This window comes from Schistocerca nitens, chromosome 4, assembly GCF_023898315.1.
Source record: "Schistocerca nitens isolate TAMUIC-IGC-003100 chromosome 4, iqSchNite1.1, whole genome shotgun sequence".
In the NCBI taxonomy this organism is placed as follows: domain Eukaryota; kingdom Metazoa; phylum Arthropoda; class Insecta; order Orthoptera; family Acrididae; genus Schistocerca; species Schistocerca nitens.
This window is the reverse complement of record NC_064617.1, coordinates 853,213,356-853,232,001: the sequence shown is the minus strand read 5'-3', so window position 1 is coordinate 853,232,001 and position 18,646 is coordinate 853,213,356.

Here is an 18,646-nt window from a genome sequence, read left to right as displayed (position 1 = left end):
TCACGTATCATGTCTGTGGCACTATCTCCCCTACTTTGCGATAATACAAAACGAGCTGCCCTTCTTTGTACTTTTTCGATGTCATCCGTCTGTCCCGTCTGATGCGTATCCCACACCGCACAGCAATACTCCAGAATAGGGCGGACAAGCGGGGTGTAAGCAGTCTCTATAGTAGACCTGTTGCACCTTCTAAGTGTTCTGCCAATGAATCGCAGTCTTTGGTTGGCTCTACAAACAACATTATCAATGTGATCGTTCCAATCTACGGTGTTTGTAATTGTAATCCATAAGTATTTAGGTGCATTTACAGCCTTCAGAATTGTGTGACTTATCGCGTAATCGAAATTTAGTGGATTTCTTTTAGTAGTCATGTGAATAACTTGACACTTTTCTTTATTCAGGGTCAATTGCTACTTTTACCACCATACAAATATCTAAATCATTTTGCAATTCGTTTTCATCAACTGATGACTTTACGAGACGGAAAATGACATCATCTGCCAACGGTTACTGAGATTGTCTCCTATGTTGTTAATATAGATCAGGAACAATAGAGGGTGTATAGCACGTCCTTGGGGAACGCCGGATATTATTTCTGTTTTACTCGACGACTTCCGTCTATTACTACGAACTGTAACGTTTCTGACATGAAATCACGAATCCAGTCACCCAAATGAGGCGATATTCCATATGCTCGCAGTTTGGTTAGAAGACGCTTGTGAGGAACGGTGTCGAAAGCCTTCTGGAAATCTAAAAATGTCGAATCAATTTGACATCTCCTGTAGATAGCACTCATTACTTCATGAGTATAAAGTGCTAGTTGTGTTTCACAAGAACGATATTTTCTGTATCTGTGCTATGTGTCAATAAATCGTTTTCTTCGAGGTACTTTATAATGTTCGCATACAGTATATTTTCCAAAACACTATTGCAAATCGACGTTAGTGATATAGGCATGTAATTCAACGGATTACTCCTACTTCCCTTTTTGGGTACTGGTGTGACTTGATCAATTTTCCAGTCTCTAGGTACGGATCTTTCTGTGAGCGAGTGGTTATATGTAATTGCTAAATATGGACTTCTATTTTTCTCATATTGGCAGTTGTCCTTGACTGGAATTCAGGAATATTTACTTCGTCTTCTTTGGTGAAGGAGTTTCGGAAAATCGTGTTTAATAACTCTGCTTTAGTGGCACTGCCAGCAATGACTTCACCGTTGTTATCACGCAGTGAAGGTATTGATTGCGTCTTGCCACTGGTGTGCTTTATGTATGAGCAGAAAGTCTTTGGGTTTTCTGCCAGATTTCGAGACTGAGTTTCGTTGTGGAAATTATTGAAAGCATCTCGCATTGAAGTACGCACTATATTTCGAACTTCTGCGAAACTTTTCCAGTCTTTGGGATTTAGAGTTCTTTTAAATTTGTCATGCTTTTTTCGCTGCTTCTGCAACAGCGATCTGACTCGTTTTGTGTACCATAGGGGATCAGTACCGTCACTTATTAATTTATGTGGTGTATATCTCTCAATTGCTGTCGTTATTACTTCTTTGAAATCATTCCACAACTTTTCTACGCTTATATGGTCAGATCGGAAGGAGTGCAGACTGTCTCTTAAAAAGGTGTTAAGAGCATTTTTATCTGATTTTTTAAATAGATATGCTTTGCGTTTCTTTTTGATGGTTGTAGGAGTTACGGTATTTAGCGTAGCAGCTACTGCCTTGTCGCTAATCCCTGTATTCGTCACGATACTCGTTGTTTGTCCGGGATTATTTGTTGCTAAGAGGTCAAGTATGCTTTCGCAATTATTTACGCTTCGAGTGGGCTCCTGAACTAATTGTTCAAAATAGTTTTCTGAGAAAGCATTCAGTACAATTTCGGATGACGTTTTATGCCAGCCGCCGGCTTTAAACGTATAATTTTTCCAGCATATCGACAGTAGATTAAAGTCATCAGCGACTATAACTGTATAAGTGGGGTACCTATTTGAAATGATACTCAAGTTTTCTTTGAACTGTTCAGCAACTATATCTTCTGAGTCGGGGGTCAGTAAAACGATCCAGTTAATAGTTTAATCTGATTGTCAAGTATAACCTCTACCAATAGTATTTCGCAGGAACTATCTTCTTCAATTTCACTACAAGGCAAACTACTTCTTACAGCAATAAATACTCCACCACCAATTGTATTTAATCTGTTCTTTCTGAACACTATTAGGTCGTTAGAAAAATTTTCTGGCGAGCTTATTTCCGGCTTTAGCCAGCTTTCTGTACCTATAACTATCTGAGCTTCAGTGCTTTCTATTAGAGCTTGGAGCTCTGGTTCTTTCCGAACACAGGTACAATAATTTACAACTACAATACAAATAGTTTCTACAACTAACTTACCGTATTTTACCTGCCCCCTTTTAGAGGGACGCCCTTTCTGTGGTTCCCTGAGGCCCTCTAACCTAAAAAACTGCCCAGTCGCTTCCACACAGCCCCCGCTACACGTGTAGCCGCTTCCTGTGTGTAGTGGACTCCTGACTACGCAACCCAGACTAGAAACTTGCTCAAGTATGTGGGACCATGTCAAACAATGGATAGATGAACAAAGAAGGGCAGCACGAATGGTAAGAAGTTAGATTCACCCATGACAGAACGTCGCAGAAATGTCGAGGAACTTGAACTGGCAAACGAAGACAGATGTGAAATATTCACTTACGAATTCCTGGAGGAATTTAGGAATGTACTGTAGCATGCAGCTTCTCACGTACCACTCCAGTTGGTAGCACTGAGATTAGAGTAATTACAGCGCCCCCAATGGCACATAAGCAGTCATTCTTCCGTGCCCGATACTCCAATGGAACAGGAAAAAACACTAGTACATGGTACAATTGGAAGTACCCTCTACTGTGCACTTCACAATGATGTGTACAGTGTCGATGTAGACCTAAACTGACTACGAATTTTACCTAAAAAGCAAACTTCAACAGGTTTTTTTTTCTTCTAAATGGTCTACTTCAGAGGAGCAATGGTTTAGATTCGTTGCCACACAGTTGGAAACATTGCACACTTACAGCTGAATTCGTTAGAGTAATCAGGAATGAAAATGAAAATAAGTCGATTGGCGCATGCATACAAATTAGTACTTATCAGAATGATGCGGAGTGGGCCGGCCGAAGTGGCTGTGCGGTTAAAGGCGCTGCAGTCTGGAACTGCAAGACCGCTACGGTCGCAGGTTCGAATCCTGCCTCGGGCATGGATGTTTGTGATGTCCTTAGGTTAGTTAGGTTTAACTAGTTCTAAGTTCTAGGGGACTAATGACCTCAGCAGTTGAGTCCCATAGTGCTCAGAGCCATTTGAACCATTTAGCCAATGATGCGGAGTGGGTCCACATCCTTCTTGTAATTATTATGCTTGTTCAATTTCGCTTATATCTGTAAACCATTGTTTCTGCTGTTTATGTATTGCGACTGAAATTGCGAGTATTACTCAACTTCAGGCTGTTGGAGGCATTCCTCACATCTGTACACACAGCGGTTTACAAAAATAGGCGCGTGTTCTACATTAAATTTGAGATATTGTTGGTGTGCGATACCAACGCAGTTCAAAAGCTATTTTTTATTTAACCGTTATTTACATTCTCCTTAGTGGTGGGTGTGTGGTTCGTGGGAGGCTGTCAGAGATCCAACTCCCACTATTCAGCCGTCGTATTGTGAAATTCGTAATTGTAATATTAAAAAAACGTATAAATAGTCAATGATGTTTTTGGCAAGACAAGTGTGATGTGATGTACAGTCTTAGACATAAAAACTGACCGCCGGCCGGCCGCCACAGAGACTAAGTCCGAGTCGTTCACTTAAGGTGGCCAATAAAACTGACCGCCGCTGACAACTCTAAGTCCGGCCATCTGCACAATCTGGCAACACTGTAAGATGCGGAAGTGTTAGGAGGAAGTGTTGTCTATTTCCGAGATGTTCTCGGACTGGGTGAGCCCGTGGTCTAGTGGTAATCGTCGTGCAATCTAAACTTGCAGTCGCTTGTTCGCGTCCAACTGTATTTTTTTTACCACATTTCGGTCTAACGTTATGAATCTGATTGAACATCAAAGATAATTCGCTTAGCATCCTACCCACCAGCAATAACAAGTATTCCAGAAACAATGCCGCAGAACAGCTCGTGGCTGCGTCGCGATCATAACAGCTTACGCTCGAGCGTTTCCTCGCGCTGCAGCGCCTACCGGCCACCGGCCAGACGCCACCCGCCGCCTGAAATCCGGCGCCGGCCAGGTGATCGCGGTGTGACGCTGTCAGTGTATGCATCAACTGTCATTTTCGAATTTGAAGTTCTAGTTATCATCTTGCAGTTAAGCATTGGATTTTGCATACTTGAAAATCATGAACTACAGTTAAGCATTGTAAAATTGAGTCGTAAGTGGAAAAAGGTGTAACATCTGCAACACAACGTTTACTTTTCGTATAACGGAGGGGTGAATGCAGAGCAGGCAGCTAGATAGATTTGAACTGTGTTTGGAGCGAGTGCTTTCGGGAAAAATACGCCAGAAAAAGATATTCTTGTTTCAACAAAGACCGTTCTGGCGTGAATGATTTACCACATTAACGAAGTCTCGACTTCTGATATATGTGATAGATTACCATTTTACCATCATGCGACATTTGCATTCAACAGGCAAAATTCAGAAGTCTGGTGTAGGATTAGTGCATGCTCTAATTCGAAACAACAAAAATCAACGGAGTGACTATTATTGAACGTCATCGGGTCGCTCATTGAGCATTGCTATGCAGTACTGTTACTGGTGTCAGTGTTATGATGCCTTTATCGTTAACTTCCTAAGAAGAAATGAAAGGTTGAGCCCCACCAAAAGACGTAAACTCCAGCAAAGAGTAGTGTGAACATAATATTTTACATCTGATAGCTCCAAAAGTGTGTTTTGGGCTACGAATTCTTCCCCAAGGGGTGTGAGCAACACAGCTGGAATTTGTTGCCAACAACATCCAGGAGATTGATAGGAAAGTCGTCTCTCAGGCAATTGTATTGATAGGGAAGTCCTCTCTCAAGCACTTGTTCCTCTCGTCATAAGTTCGTAAAATTTTACCTTTCCCGCTCTTGATCGATCAACCGTCGAGGCAAGACATCGTTAGAACCAGTTGGTTTCTACGGGCGTAGAAGTTGTAAACAACTTTAGCACTGTCAAAACGTTTTAGATATCGTGAAAGAAAATTCCGCTGCTGATTAATTTCTCCTTGATGATTACTGTTGCGTTTAGTAAAGTAATGTAAAATGCAATTGAAATATTCACTGTACTAATACAAATTAAATTCAACTTACTACAGATACATCACGACAGCAGTCTATCTTAATAAACCGTTAAGTGTCTGTAAGACGACTGAGCCTATTTTAACCCGAATTAGTAGGATATTACCGACTTTTGACTTCGAAAAGATCTGTATTTGCTTCATTTCCTGTATCATTCGCAAGTATTATGAAAATGTCGCATTTTAGAGATAAATTATGTATTCACAACAACGAAAAATAAGTCGGCAGAAAACAAAAGTGGCATTATGTATTTGGCAGTAGCGTACGGTTTTCGCTCTGACACTAAGGGTTACTGAAAGTAGCAAGACGAATTTTGATCGAGCGTTTTCTTACGATTCTCTTGTTGAGTTTGTATCTGCCTGCTTGTAGCACTGCTACAAAAGAATTAAAAATCTGACCTCCAGCGAGTCTCGAAAGGCGAACGAAAGCAGCTTGCACCTGGCAGCCAAGCAACATCTCCTTTTGTGGTTGAATTGTTAGCAAATGTCAGTCAGACGTGTGCCGTTGGTCTATGCGTTTCGGCGTGTTGAATTTGCACCAATGATTTTTCTACAGGTTTTTTTCTGTCCCAAATAGAGAGTTGAAGTCTCCCATTAGTATTTTCATGTCAGTTTGGTGAATTTTGCTCATAGTATTTTCGAATGTGTTCCAGAATTTAGCGACATTTTCGGTGTTTTTCTTATTTTCAATGTTGGTGGGGGCATGTGCATTGATGAGTGTATATTTTTTACTGGGGTTCTAATTGAGCATAGTCATAAGTCGATTGTTGATGGTTGTTCAAAAATGGTTCAAATGGCTATGAGCACTGTGGGACCTTACTTCTGAGGTCATGAGTCCCCTAGAACTTAGAACTACTTAAACCTAACTAACCTAAGGACATCACACACATCCATGCCCGAGGCAGGATTCGAACCTGCGACCGTAGCGGTCGCGCGGTTCCAGACTGAAGCGCCTAGAACCGCTCGGCCACGTTAATGGTTGTGATTTCTTTGACAGAGTTGATGATAGATTTGTGTTCGAGAAATGCAATGCCGAAGATTGGTACACCTTTCGCTACCTTTTGTTGTTTTTTGATCTTGAAATACAATGGTTTCCGTAAAGCAAGGTTTCATTGTGGGGTTAGTCGTGTTCTTGAAGAGCAAGGATGAGAATTTTTTGTCGGCCGATTTCTTCTGTGAGATTATTTAGTTTTCATGTTTGGGTCAATGTATCGATGTTTGGTTTTCAAATGCATGTTTTCTGCTCGTAGGGAAATTTACCAGAGATCTTCGATATTCTCTGCCGTGCTAACCTGGACTCCCCAGAATCCGAAAATCCAACTGCCGCCTGTCGACAGTCGGTGGGTAAAGTTTACTTTGCTTGCATAGTTTATGTTTGCTTGTGTTTTATTGGTTTGGCTTCAGTGATACCAGGACCGGACAGGACCAGAGGGTGCTGAAGCCATTGGAAGCAAATATTTTCAGCCCAGTTCATTGAGCTTACAGACGGTGACCAGAGTAGTGGTGATTTTCACTCAGACGTGTGTGGATTTTGGGTTCAACGGATTGAGTAGCCGTTCAGGATTGTGGTAGTATTTGGTTCACCCCAAGTATTCGATTTCCTCGGTACCACCCATAAGGGTGGCGGGTTTCCCCTATCCGCCACACGGGATTATTATTATTATTACTATCATTACTAGTATTATTATTATTGTCACTACGTCATCAGCAAATCCGATAAGGTGTATCTTCCCACCACTGAAATAGATGTGTATTGTTCGAGTCAGTATTTCCACCACATACATATGGGGTATAATTACGTTACATTGCTTCTAGTAGACGTATTTCTCACTTTTTATTAGACAGTTGCTACCTATTACTCCATCATAGGAATTTATGTGCGCAACATTGTTGCAAGACAGACGTTCAAATTATCCGATCTGTAATTTTATTTCGATACCAGATTGTTCAAATCGGATTCAGCCAGTCAGTCTTAATGTGGATATCTGGCTACGACTCTCATCGTATCATAGGTTGGGTAAACCACATTCTTAATCCGACTGTTGAATCTAGATCACTTACCTATGACAGGGCCTCAATTCTTAAACACTGTGGAAAATAATAATCCAATGTACTTATTACAAATACGTTATTTAAATGTAAATATGTGAACTAACGAGATAACAGTTTATTTACAGGAGCAGAGGCCCGTCTATCACAGCAGAGCAGTGCGAGGTTGGTTTCAGGGCCAAGAGAGGATAAAGCTGTTGCCGTTTGTTCCACGATCACCGAACATCAATCAGATAGAGAATATATGGGCAGGGGTAATAAGGTCAAAAAGTGTTCAAATATGTGTGAAATCTTATGGGACTTAACTGCTAAGGTCATCAGTCCCTAAGCTTATACACTACGTAACCTAAATTATCCTAAGGACAAACACACACATCCATGCCCGAGGGAGGACTCGAACCTCCGCCGGGACCAGCTGCACAGTCCATGTCTGCAGCGCCTAAGACCGCTCGGCTAATCCTGCGCGGCGGTAACAACGTCATAATAATCGTGGGTGGGTTGGTTACTAAAAGTATACTCCTACGATAAGAATCTGGTGTCATATTATGCTTCACAACCCTAAACTGTTTATCTTTTTACTCCATATTAAAACAGAAGTTATGATATGAGAAGAGGAAATGACTTATATGCTTCTCAGGAACTTTAGTTTTTCGTGTTTATTTTCTGACTTCATTGTAAAACAAGGGCGTTAATATGAGGATATGAAATAACGCTTCCAAGACATAATATTTCCTTGTGTGCTACTACTGCATACATGAAAGCCCTGCAGTTAATTTTTGTATGTTGGATCAATTATGATATCACGTCACATTCCTTTGTGAGAAGGTTCCTATGTTCTTGGGATTTAAACAGAGTGGACATTTCATCACTTGTTAATACTCTGATGACTAATGCCATGATACCCGTTGCAATTGCTCCATGGCACCTGTATGTAGAGTCTCACGTTGGTTACTACAAGAACACGCAGGCAGTGATATCCGCTCACTGCAGTCAGAGCCAAGGTCATTTCTTTTTGTTTATGGCAAAGCGTCTGCTGCAGTGTCCACGCTCAGCCAACATAAACAAATCGCGGCGGCATTGGGCACTGCTAATCGCTGCACGTGTCGCGAGCCTCGACAGCAAGAGCGCACTGTCTCTCCTAACGATATTATGGAGTTAATACATCTTACTTACTTAACGTAATATGCAGGACGCGGATTGGGTAAAAATTCAGTTTGTAAGTTCCCATCGCATTAAAATAATTTACAGTCATATTTGATGCAATATCCTAACGATATTATGGAGTTAATACATCTTAATTACTTAACGTAATATGCAGGACGTGGATGGGTAAAAATTCAGTTTGTAACTTCCCATCGCATTAAAATAATTTACAGTCATATTTGATGCAATATTTATTGTTGTTTATGTCTCTAATGTTAATAGTATTGATTCAACCCACCCACGATCATTACGTAAGATTTTTCGAAGGCGTAGGGTCATTGATTCCATTAAGTCGTCGACAGTGTAGCGTGATGGTTTACTTCCCGCCATACGTTTTCTATATTCGTCCAAAGGTCGCTTGCCTTTGTAGTTCCACATGGCAATGACCTTGTTACCTCTGCCCACACATTCTCTATCTGGTTGATGTTCGGTGATCGTGGAACAAACGGCAACAGCTTCATCCTCTCTTGGCCCTGAAACCAATCTCGCACTACTCTGCTATCATGGATGGGCCTCTGCTCCTGTAAATAAACTGTTACCATGTTAGTTCATATATTTATATTTTAATAACGTGTTTGTAATAAGAACATTGGATTATTATTTACCACAGTGTTTAAGAATTCAGGCCCTGTCATAGATAAGTGATCTAGATTCAATAGTCGGATTAAGAATGTGGTTTACCCAACCTATGATATGATGAGAGTCGTAGCCAGATATCCACATTAGGACTGACTGGCTGAATCCGATTGGAACGATCTGGTATCGAAATGAAATTACAGAAATCGGATAATTTGAACGTCTGTCTTGCAACAATGTTGCGCACATAAATTCCTATGATGGAGTAATAGGTAGCAACTGTCTAAGAAAAAGTGAGAAATATGTCTACTAGAAGCAATGTAACGTAATTATACCCCATATGTATGTGGTGGAAATACTGACTCGAACAATGCACATCTATTTCAGTGGTGGGAAGATGCACCATATCGGATTTGCTGATGACATAATGGCAATAATAATAATAATAATAATAATAATAATAATAATAATCCCGTGTGGTCGATAGGGGAAACCCTCCCCCATATGGGTGGTACCGAGGAAATCAAATACATGGGGTGAACCAAATACTACCACAATCCTGAACGGCTACTCAATCCGTTGAACCCAAAATCCACACACGTCTGAGTGAAAATCACCACTACTCTGGTCACCGTCTGTTAGCTCAATGAACTGGGCTGAAAATATTTGCTTCCAATGGCTTCACCACCCTCTGGTCCTGTCTGGTCCTGGTATCACGGAAGCCAAACCAATGAAACACAAGCAAACATAAACTATGCAAGCAAAGTCAACTTTATCCACCGACTGTCGACAGGCGGCAGTTGGATTTTCGGATTCTAGGGAGTCCAGGTTAGCACGGCAGAGAATATCGAAGATCTCTGGTAAATTTCCCTACGAGCAGAAAACATGCATTTGAAAACCAAACATCGATACATTGATCCAAACTCGAAAACTAAATAATCTCACAGAAGAAATCGGCCGACAAAAAATTCTCATCCTTGCTCTTCAAGAACACGACTAACTGACAATGAAACCTTGCTTTACGGAAACCATTGCATTTCAAGATCAAAATACAACAAAAGGTAGCGAAAGGTGTACCAATCTTCGGCATTGCATTTCTCGAACACAGATCTATCATCAACTCTGTCAAAGAAATCACAACCATCAACAATCGACTTATGACTATGCTCAATTGGAGCCCGAGTAAAAAATATACACTCATCAATGCACATGCACCACCAACATTGAAAATAAGAAAAACACCGAAAATGTCGCTAAATTCTGGAACACATTCGAAAATACTATGAGCAAAATTGACCAAGATGACGTGAAAATACTAATGGGAGACTTCACCTCTCTATTTGGGACAGAAAAAAAACCTGTAGAAAAATCATTGGTACAAATTCAACACGCCGAAACGCATAGACCAACGGCACACGTCTGACTGACATTTGCTAACAATTCAACCACAAAAGGAGATGTTGCTTGGCTGCCAGGTGCAAGCTGCTTTCGTTCGCCTTTCGAGACTCGCTGGAGGTCAGATTTTTAATTCTTTTGTAGCAGTGCTACAAGCAGGCAGATACAAACTCAATAAGAGAATCGTAAGAAAACGCTCGAGCAAAATTCGTCTTGCTGCTTTCAGTAGCCCTTAGTGTCAGAGCGAAAACCGTATGCTACTGCCAAATACATAATGCCACTTTTGTTTTCTGCCGACTTATTTTTCGTTGTTGTGAATACATAATTTATCTCTGAAGTGCGACATTTTCATAATACTTACGAATGACACAGGAAATGAAGAAAATACAGATGTTTTCGAAGTCAAAAGTCGGTAATATCCTACTAATTCGGGTTAAAATAGGCTCAGTCGTCTTACAGACACTTAACGGTTTATTAAGATAGACTGCTGTCGTGATGTATCTGTAGTAAGTTGAATTTAATTTGTATTAGTACAGTGAATATTTCAATTGCATTTTACATTACTTTACTAAACGCAACAGTAATCATCAAAGAGAAATTAATCAGCAGCAGAATATTCTTTCACGATATCTAAAACATTCTGACAGTGCTAAAGTTGTTTACAACTTCTACGCCCGTAGAAACCAACTGGTTCTAACGATGTCTTGCCTCGACGGTTGATCGATCAAGAGCGGGAAAGGTAAAATTTCACGAACATATGACGAGAGGAACAAGTGCTTGAGAGAGGAGTTCCCTATCAATACAAGTGCCTGAGAGACGACTTCCCTATCAATCTCCTGGATGTTGTTGGCAACAAATTCCAGCTGTGTTGCTCACACCCCTTGGGGAAGAATTCGTAGCCCAAAACACACTTTTGGAGCTATCAAATGTAAAATATTATGTTCACACTACCCTTTGCTGGAGTTTACGTCTTTTGGTGGGGCTCAACCTTTCATTTCTTGTTAGGAAGTTAACGATAAAGCCATCATAACACTGACACCAGTAACAGCACTGCATAGCAATGCTCAATGAGCGACCCGATGACGTTCAATAATAGTCACTCCGTTGATTTTTGTTGTTTCGAATTAGAGCATGCAGTACTCCTACACCAGACTTCTGAACTTTGCCTGTTGAATGCAAATGTCGCATGATGGTAAAATGGTAATCTGTCATATATCTGTAGTCGAGACTTCGTTAATGTGGAAAATCATTCATACCAGAACGATCTTTGTTGAAACAAGAATATCTTTTTCTGGCGTATTTTTCCCGAAAGCACTCGCTCCAAACACAGTTCAAATCTTTCAAGCTGCCTGCTCTGCATTCACCCTTCCGTTATACCAAAAGTAAACGTTGTGTTGCAGATGTGGCACCTTTTTCCACTTACGACTCAATTTTACAATGCTTAACTGTAGTTCATGATTTTCAAGTATGCAAAATCCAATGCTTAACTGCAAGATGATAACTAGAACTTCCAATTCGAAAATGACAGTTGATACATACACTGACAGGTCCGACTTAGTCTCTGTGGCGGCCGGCCGGCGGTCAGTTTTTGTGTCTAAGACTGTACATTTTCTGTATTATGAGTCAGATTTTAGGGGAATGCTGCTAACTATAGCTAGGGTGTGGGATGTTGGAATTATACATGCTAACAATATAATGAAAAGGACGTGGGATATCAATATGAGTACGAATTGATAGGGGGAATATGGGTGCTGTGTGCAGCAGCCAGACGGTCAAGGGAAGGGGGAATTGGAGCCTTAATTTTGGATGGGTTACATTACGGTTGGAAGGAAGGGTGGATTTAAGAGATAAGTTATGAGGGGGAGATGACTGAAATTACTTTGAGAAAGTATGTGAAATGTTTGGAGATGAAGGGGAAGTTACTGTGCGTTCATAACGGCAGGGCAGTAGATTAAGGGTTCTCCAGTAGGGGGTAGTCTATGGGCTGAAGGGAGACTAAGAGGTGAAGGTGTTCCAGATGTCTGACGAGGTGTGGGAACTTTATGAGCTAAAACAGGATACGAGAGGGAGGAAGAAGTCAAAAACGGAAGTGCATATTCTTCCAAGATATGGATAGAGCTATGAAACTTAGTAGAAACAGAGATTCATGCTATAGTAAACAAAGAATTAGGGACAGATGAGGTTTTTACATACGTGGATGATGTTTAGGATTTAGTGCCCCTGTTTAACTGCTAAAAGGCTGTAGTGAATTGTGTGCTTTCCTCTGGACGATTAGAGTGTTCCAGGTTAGTTTTTGATGAATTGTTAGTCCAGCATAATGTAGTGTTAAAGGTGGGTGGATTGAAGATATATGAATTGCTAGGTAAAGGTCTTTGGGACAGCATACTTGCATGGTTTTTGCTGCAATTATTGCCTGGGTATTTGCAGGTTTCACTGCTTGTAGCAGGTGAAATTGTCGAGTTGGGGTTGGCATGATTGGAAAATGGGATAGGTTGCAAGGAAGGAAGTGTCGGTAGTGTATTGGAGGAGGTACACTGGAGACGATGCTTTTGGGACATTGGCGCTGTGTACGAGGATTCTTCGAGCGAAAATTGGGAAGTGGATGTTGTTGACTGGTCCGTTGGATCGACCGTTATAAATGAGGCAATTTGGCATATGTAATGAAGTGGAAGCGTTTACCAGCAGACTTTGAACACGAAACCAGTATGCCAGACAGTGTCATAGGCTTTTTTGATGTCCAGATAGTGGAAGAGGTAAGGAAGACGTTAGTTGTTCTATTGCTATACGAGATTGTGAAAGAGTTGATCATCAGCGGAGAAATTTATATGGAAGCCACACTAGATTAAGGGTGTGGAAGGATTTGTTCTAGATGCCCGTGGATGCGTTTGGAGAGGATACATTCAACGAGTTTTTTGAAGACTAATAAGGCTAATGGGCCTTTAGGAAGGGCTTTAAATGGGAGTTTTTGGGGTTTTAACAAAAGGACAATTTTTTTAGTCTTTCGAGGCTCAGGATAAAAGCTGGTATAAAATATCGCGTTTCATAAGTTTCCTGGTGTTTCATATCAGTCTTTGTTATTACATTTATTTTAAGACGCTTCTTCGTATATTTCAAGTTTTAGCATTTGATTTTCCTTCCAGAAGTTATTACCAGCAGTAATATTTATTGGAAGTTAGAAACACCTCTTACTCGCTGTGACAAGAAAGAGAATACGCTCTAGGTAGCTGGGTGGTGGTGTAAGATAGAACTCGTGGTTTGGGCCGACACTCTTAGGCTATGGCCAGCAGTTAACATGTGAGTCCTACTCCACGTTTTCTGATATGTGTAGACATCATTGCATAGAGGCAGATTGATCTTCTGCAGCTCGGTTGAACGAAGAACCCCTGCAGAGGTGACAATGCTACTTCGTATGTAGGCCACAATAAATTGTGTTTGAAGACTGGAACATAATTATTTTAAAGGAAAATTCAAGATATTCTAATGAGCAAGGAAATTATGAACACCTGCTTAATGTCTTATTGGTCAACTATTGTAACGTGGCGTGTAATGTAACTAAGTGGCGTGTGGAATGGAGTCGACAAGTCGTTAGTAGGTTTCCTGGGGTTTGTGGCATCACAACTCTAAACACAGTCACGCAGTTTCCGTAAATTACGCGGCGGTGGTTTGCGGGCATAGAGGTGGTGCCCATGAGCGTTGCAGGTGTGTTGAGTTGGGCACAGATCAAGTGATTTTAACGGCCAAGACATCGAGTTCACTATCGTGCTCATGGAACTACTGTTAACACGATTCTGGGATTGTGAAGCTAGCAGTTATCCTACTGCAGGATACCACCACCGTCAGGGAAGACACCAACCATGAAGGAGAGCTGCTGGTTCGCAAAAATGTTCAGACAGTTTTCACGTAGTTCACGGCTATTATGATGCCTTCGACTACTACTGTAGGTTCAATGGAAATCCAGGTAATAATGCTTGTGTACATGTCACAGCACATGTTGATGACGGCATAATCAGACACGACTGTCGATCTGGTGTAACACGAAACGCCATTCATGAGTCCGGGCGACACGTTTCCGTTTATGTACGGTCCATTCTCGATGATAGTATGACTACTGCAATAGTAATTGACGATACTGTTGCGTTGATACGGGGACATGTAGGGACTGACTGCTGTGGAACACCATGTTCAACAAAGTGTACTGATGTTGCGCTCAGTAACATTTGTGCCTGCACTAGCACTGTACCCTGTCGTTAAATCTGCCGCAGAGCTTGCAAGCCTCTGACTTTCAGATTTTGTGCTTAGGTGTGGACCTCCAACACTTTCTCTCTAAGCAGATCCAACGCCAAATTTTTATTTCTAATTTTTCACGTTAATATTCTTGTGAAGTGTTTTGGTACAGTTCGTTATGAGCTACATGCCAGTAGGATGCTCGCTTCAGAAAGCGAGGTTGTTCCTGAGGATTGCCCTGACAAACAAGCCATTGCTGTGGGTGTCCAGCAAAGAGCATTGGAGAGAAATGACATGTTGGCTATCGGCTATTGTCAATGTAGAATACTGAAATCTTGGTAATAAATTTGTGTAGGTAACGCATTTAAGTAATGTGACGACCCCTCTCCCCTTTTGTTGTCGCTGTTGATGTTGAGCCGCCACTGCTACGGCTCGGTCGGTGGAATGGAGACACGACGCACAGTGATGGTTGTCCCTGTCGGATAACGTGGAACACCACCTGAAAATCTCTAAAGAAAATTGTTCCTCGCGTAATGTATGAAAGTCCGTTTGCGAATCCACACGGTCTTGTCAGCGATGCGAACTGCTGATTTTAATTGTCTGTTATGGTTTTATGATGATTTGCTATGCCCGGGTAGTTAGTTATTGCAATATTGAGTGAATCATTCATCACCGGCGTCGTTTCACACCACTGAAGCGAAGAAAAATTCATTTGCGGTTCAGTATCAGTAGCAGTTGTTACGTCGCTAGGCAGAATTGTTCACTACGGCACGACGCAAATCCAGAGACAATTTATAATGCTATCTTGCTTTCGTGCGTCTTAATATTATTTCGGCAAAACACTCCTTTCAATGCTCAATGTTCATCAAGTCACTCTTTCAATTACAATGATCACAGTTAAATAATTTTAAACATCAACTATCACACAGTTCAATTAATGATGGAACCAACACGTGAGATTTCCATTACTGACGAACAATTTTTATTGTTCCTTCTTAGCAGTTAGTTTATAATCATCACACCACACGCACAACAATGGATCAGATCAATTACGATTCTTTTCAGTTCGGTGATCGTGACAATTACGACAACTTTTACAATCGGCTTATTTGTATTATCTTCTTGTGGTCGTATTAATGTTTCCTACTCAAGGCTTATCAGGTATTGCAGTCTTCGATACTATGTCCATTCTTCGTTGTAACAGTTCACCTTGATGAAGGTTGAGTCCAACAATAATATCTCCAATAATTAAAGTTCATTAACTCGTGGTACACTATCAGAATATCACTTCAGTTCGCCGGCCAGTGTGGCCGAGCGGTTCTAGGCGCTACAGTCTGGAACCGCGCGACCGCTACTATCGCAGGTTCGAATCCTTCCTCGGGCATGGATGTGTGCGATGTCCTTATTAGGTTTAAGTAGTTCTAAGTTCTAGGGGACTGATGGCCTCAGAAGTTAAGTCCCATAGTGCTCAGAGTCATTTCAACCATTTCAACTTCAGTTCAAGTTCTCAAGTCAGAATAACTGAGAACAAAGTCCGCGCATATCTATCACGCAATAGTACTTTTTTTGAATAGAAACAATCTCGTAGCGTTCCGTTTATAGTACTATAACAAACGGTGCTCTCTCACGACTTGATAGCAAGTAAGCTAGCAAGCGACTAACATTTCCATGATCGAGCATTGTAGACGCATTGAATTTCCTTTTCGCCGCGTTTACAACTCTCTTTCACAATAAATGTTATCTCTGACCGACATATTACTTTGGACTTAACTTTCGTCGTACTGATTTGCAGTTATTACTGAGATGTTTGATAGCTAATTAAAAATAACCTTTCTTTCTTTCTACCTTTATATCATGACATACTCAGTTATTATTGAAATTGGTGTTCATCAGAACTTAAAGGTGTTATATTATTGTCAAAGTTGTCGTACCTGCCAGGATAACACTGTTCCCTACTTTAAATTATCATGACATTATTATTTGGGTTTTCGGGTTTCTTGGGGTGTTACAGTGAGTGACATTGCAAGATCACAGGTTAATGTGAGCGCGAAATAAACCAAACAAATGGGAAATTCTGGTACATTATCAAACGGTGTAATCTCCAGGATGTGGAATGCAGACGTAATAACGAGCATGAATGGTGTTGTACAGGTGCCGGATGTCAGTTTGTGGGATGGAGTTCCATGCGTGTTGCACTTAGTCGGTCAATACAGGGTCGGTTAATGCTGTTTGCGGATGTCGCTAGTGTTGTCTTCTGATGATGTCCCATATTGGAGACAGATCTGGTGATCGAGCAGGCCAAGACAACATGATGACGCTCCGTAGAGTATTTTGGGCGACAACAGCTGTATGTGGGCGAGCGTTATCGCGTTGAAGACACTCCCTGGAGTGCTGTTCGTGAATGGCAGCTCAGCAGGTCGAATCACAAGACTGACGTAGCCAGGGTGCGTAGGATAGCCACTAGAGTTTTCCTGCTGCCATACGAATCCGCACCGCAGATCAAACTCCAGATGTACGTCCAGTGTGTAGGGGAACTCGGGGCGGAACGGGATACTTAATGTTTAACAATTTCTATAAAATAAGGGAACACAAGGAAACACTTCATAAAGTGATAAACAACACCTTATTTTAAATCACTTAAAACAATACATTTTGCATTTTTTACAATTTTTCAAAGAAAGTCTTGCATATTTCCCGTTCCGCCCCACCCACGGGGCAGAATGGAATAATGGTATTTTTTGTTAAATTAGTGCATAAACGTTGAATTTGAATTACGAATATCGTATTAAACTATGACAAAATGTTGTATAATAGGCAATTCAGACTAAGGAATGTGTAATTTAAACAATTAAAAAGTCATTCTTCAAAATAAGAAAATATTTTAATGTAATTCTGAAAAATGTACAATGCTTAATAACCACCAAACCACTTACTGGCCCTTTCGACAATAGTCACAAATCAGTATTTCCTCTTCATCTATGCCAGCACATAAATTTTGTGCCCACTCTGGCATGCGACACAGCCCTCATTAGAAACGGAGTAGAAATCCCCACAGTAGAGACACTCAACATCCTCTCTCTCTGATTCTCTCTTCTCCATCATCTTCTTCCTTTTATTTTTCTTAAGGTCTTTGATGTCCTCTGGTTCGGGCTTTTTTTGTTTTTTTTGTACAGTTTGATATTTTTGCCTTAAGTTGCATTGCACCTGATGTCTCTGTCCTGACATTGTTTATATTTGTGCACCCTCCTCCTTTCTGTAGGCCTACTTTACGTGCGATAGCATTCTGCACTTCCTTCTTATAAGGAGAATCTGTTAATGCGACGGTTTTTCCTTTTCGTCTTGTAGTCCGCCGAGTATTTTGACAGATTAAAGGGATTGGAATAACAGCCTCGGGCGATATCTGGAAAGCTGAGTTGTTCGGCGAACATAGCTGGTTGGGAGAGTCTGGCATCCATGAACATCCAGGCTGGGTTTGCTTTCTACTTGCATCAAAATATGACGGGACACTATCCCATTCTGCCCCGTCCCGTTCCGCCCCAAGAGCACTTTTGAGTTTAACAACTTTCATGGAGTGTAATATCTGACGTATTTAAACGCATTAAATAACTAAAGTATAACAAATGCCATGCACTTTAAGGGAATGTGTCATTTTAGGGTATACGATTAACAATTAACAGCTTACCTGGCGTTGAAATTCACCAAACGTTAGAACAACGCAAGCGGTAACGTGACGGACAACAATTCACTTAGATCTCGCACTTAAAACCAAATTAGTATGGCTGCCCTCACTTCCCTTCCATTCGGAGAAATAGTTACATGACCATACAACAGGTTGCAACACTGTCCAGTCTAGAAAAGAGCAATTTCCCATTGAGCCCCGCTATCCC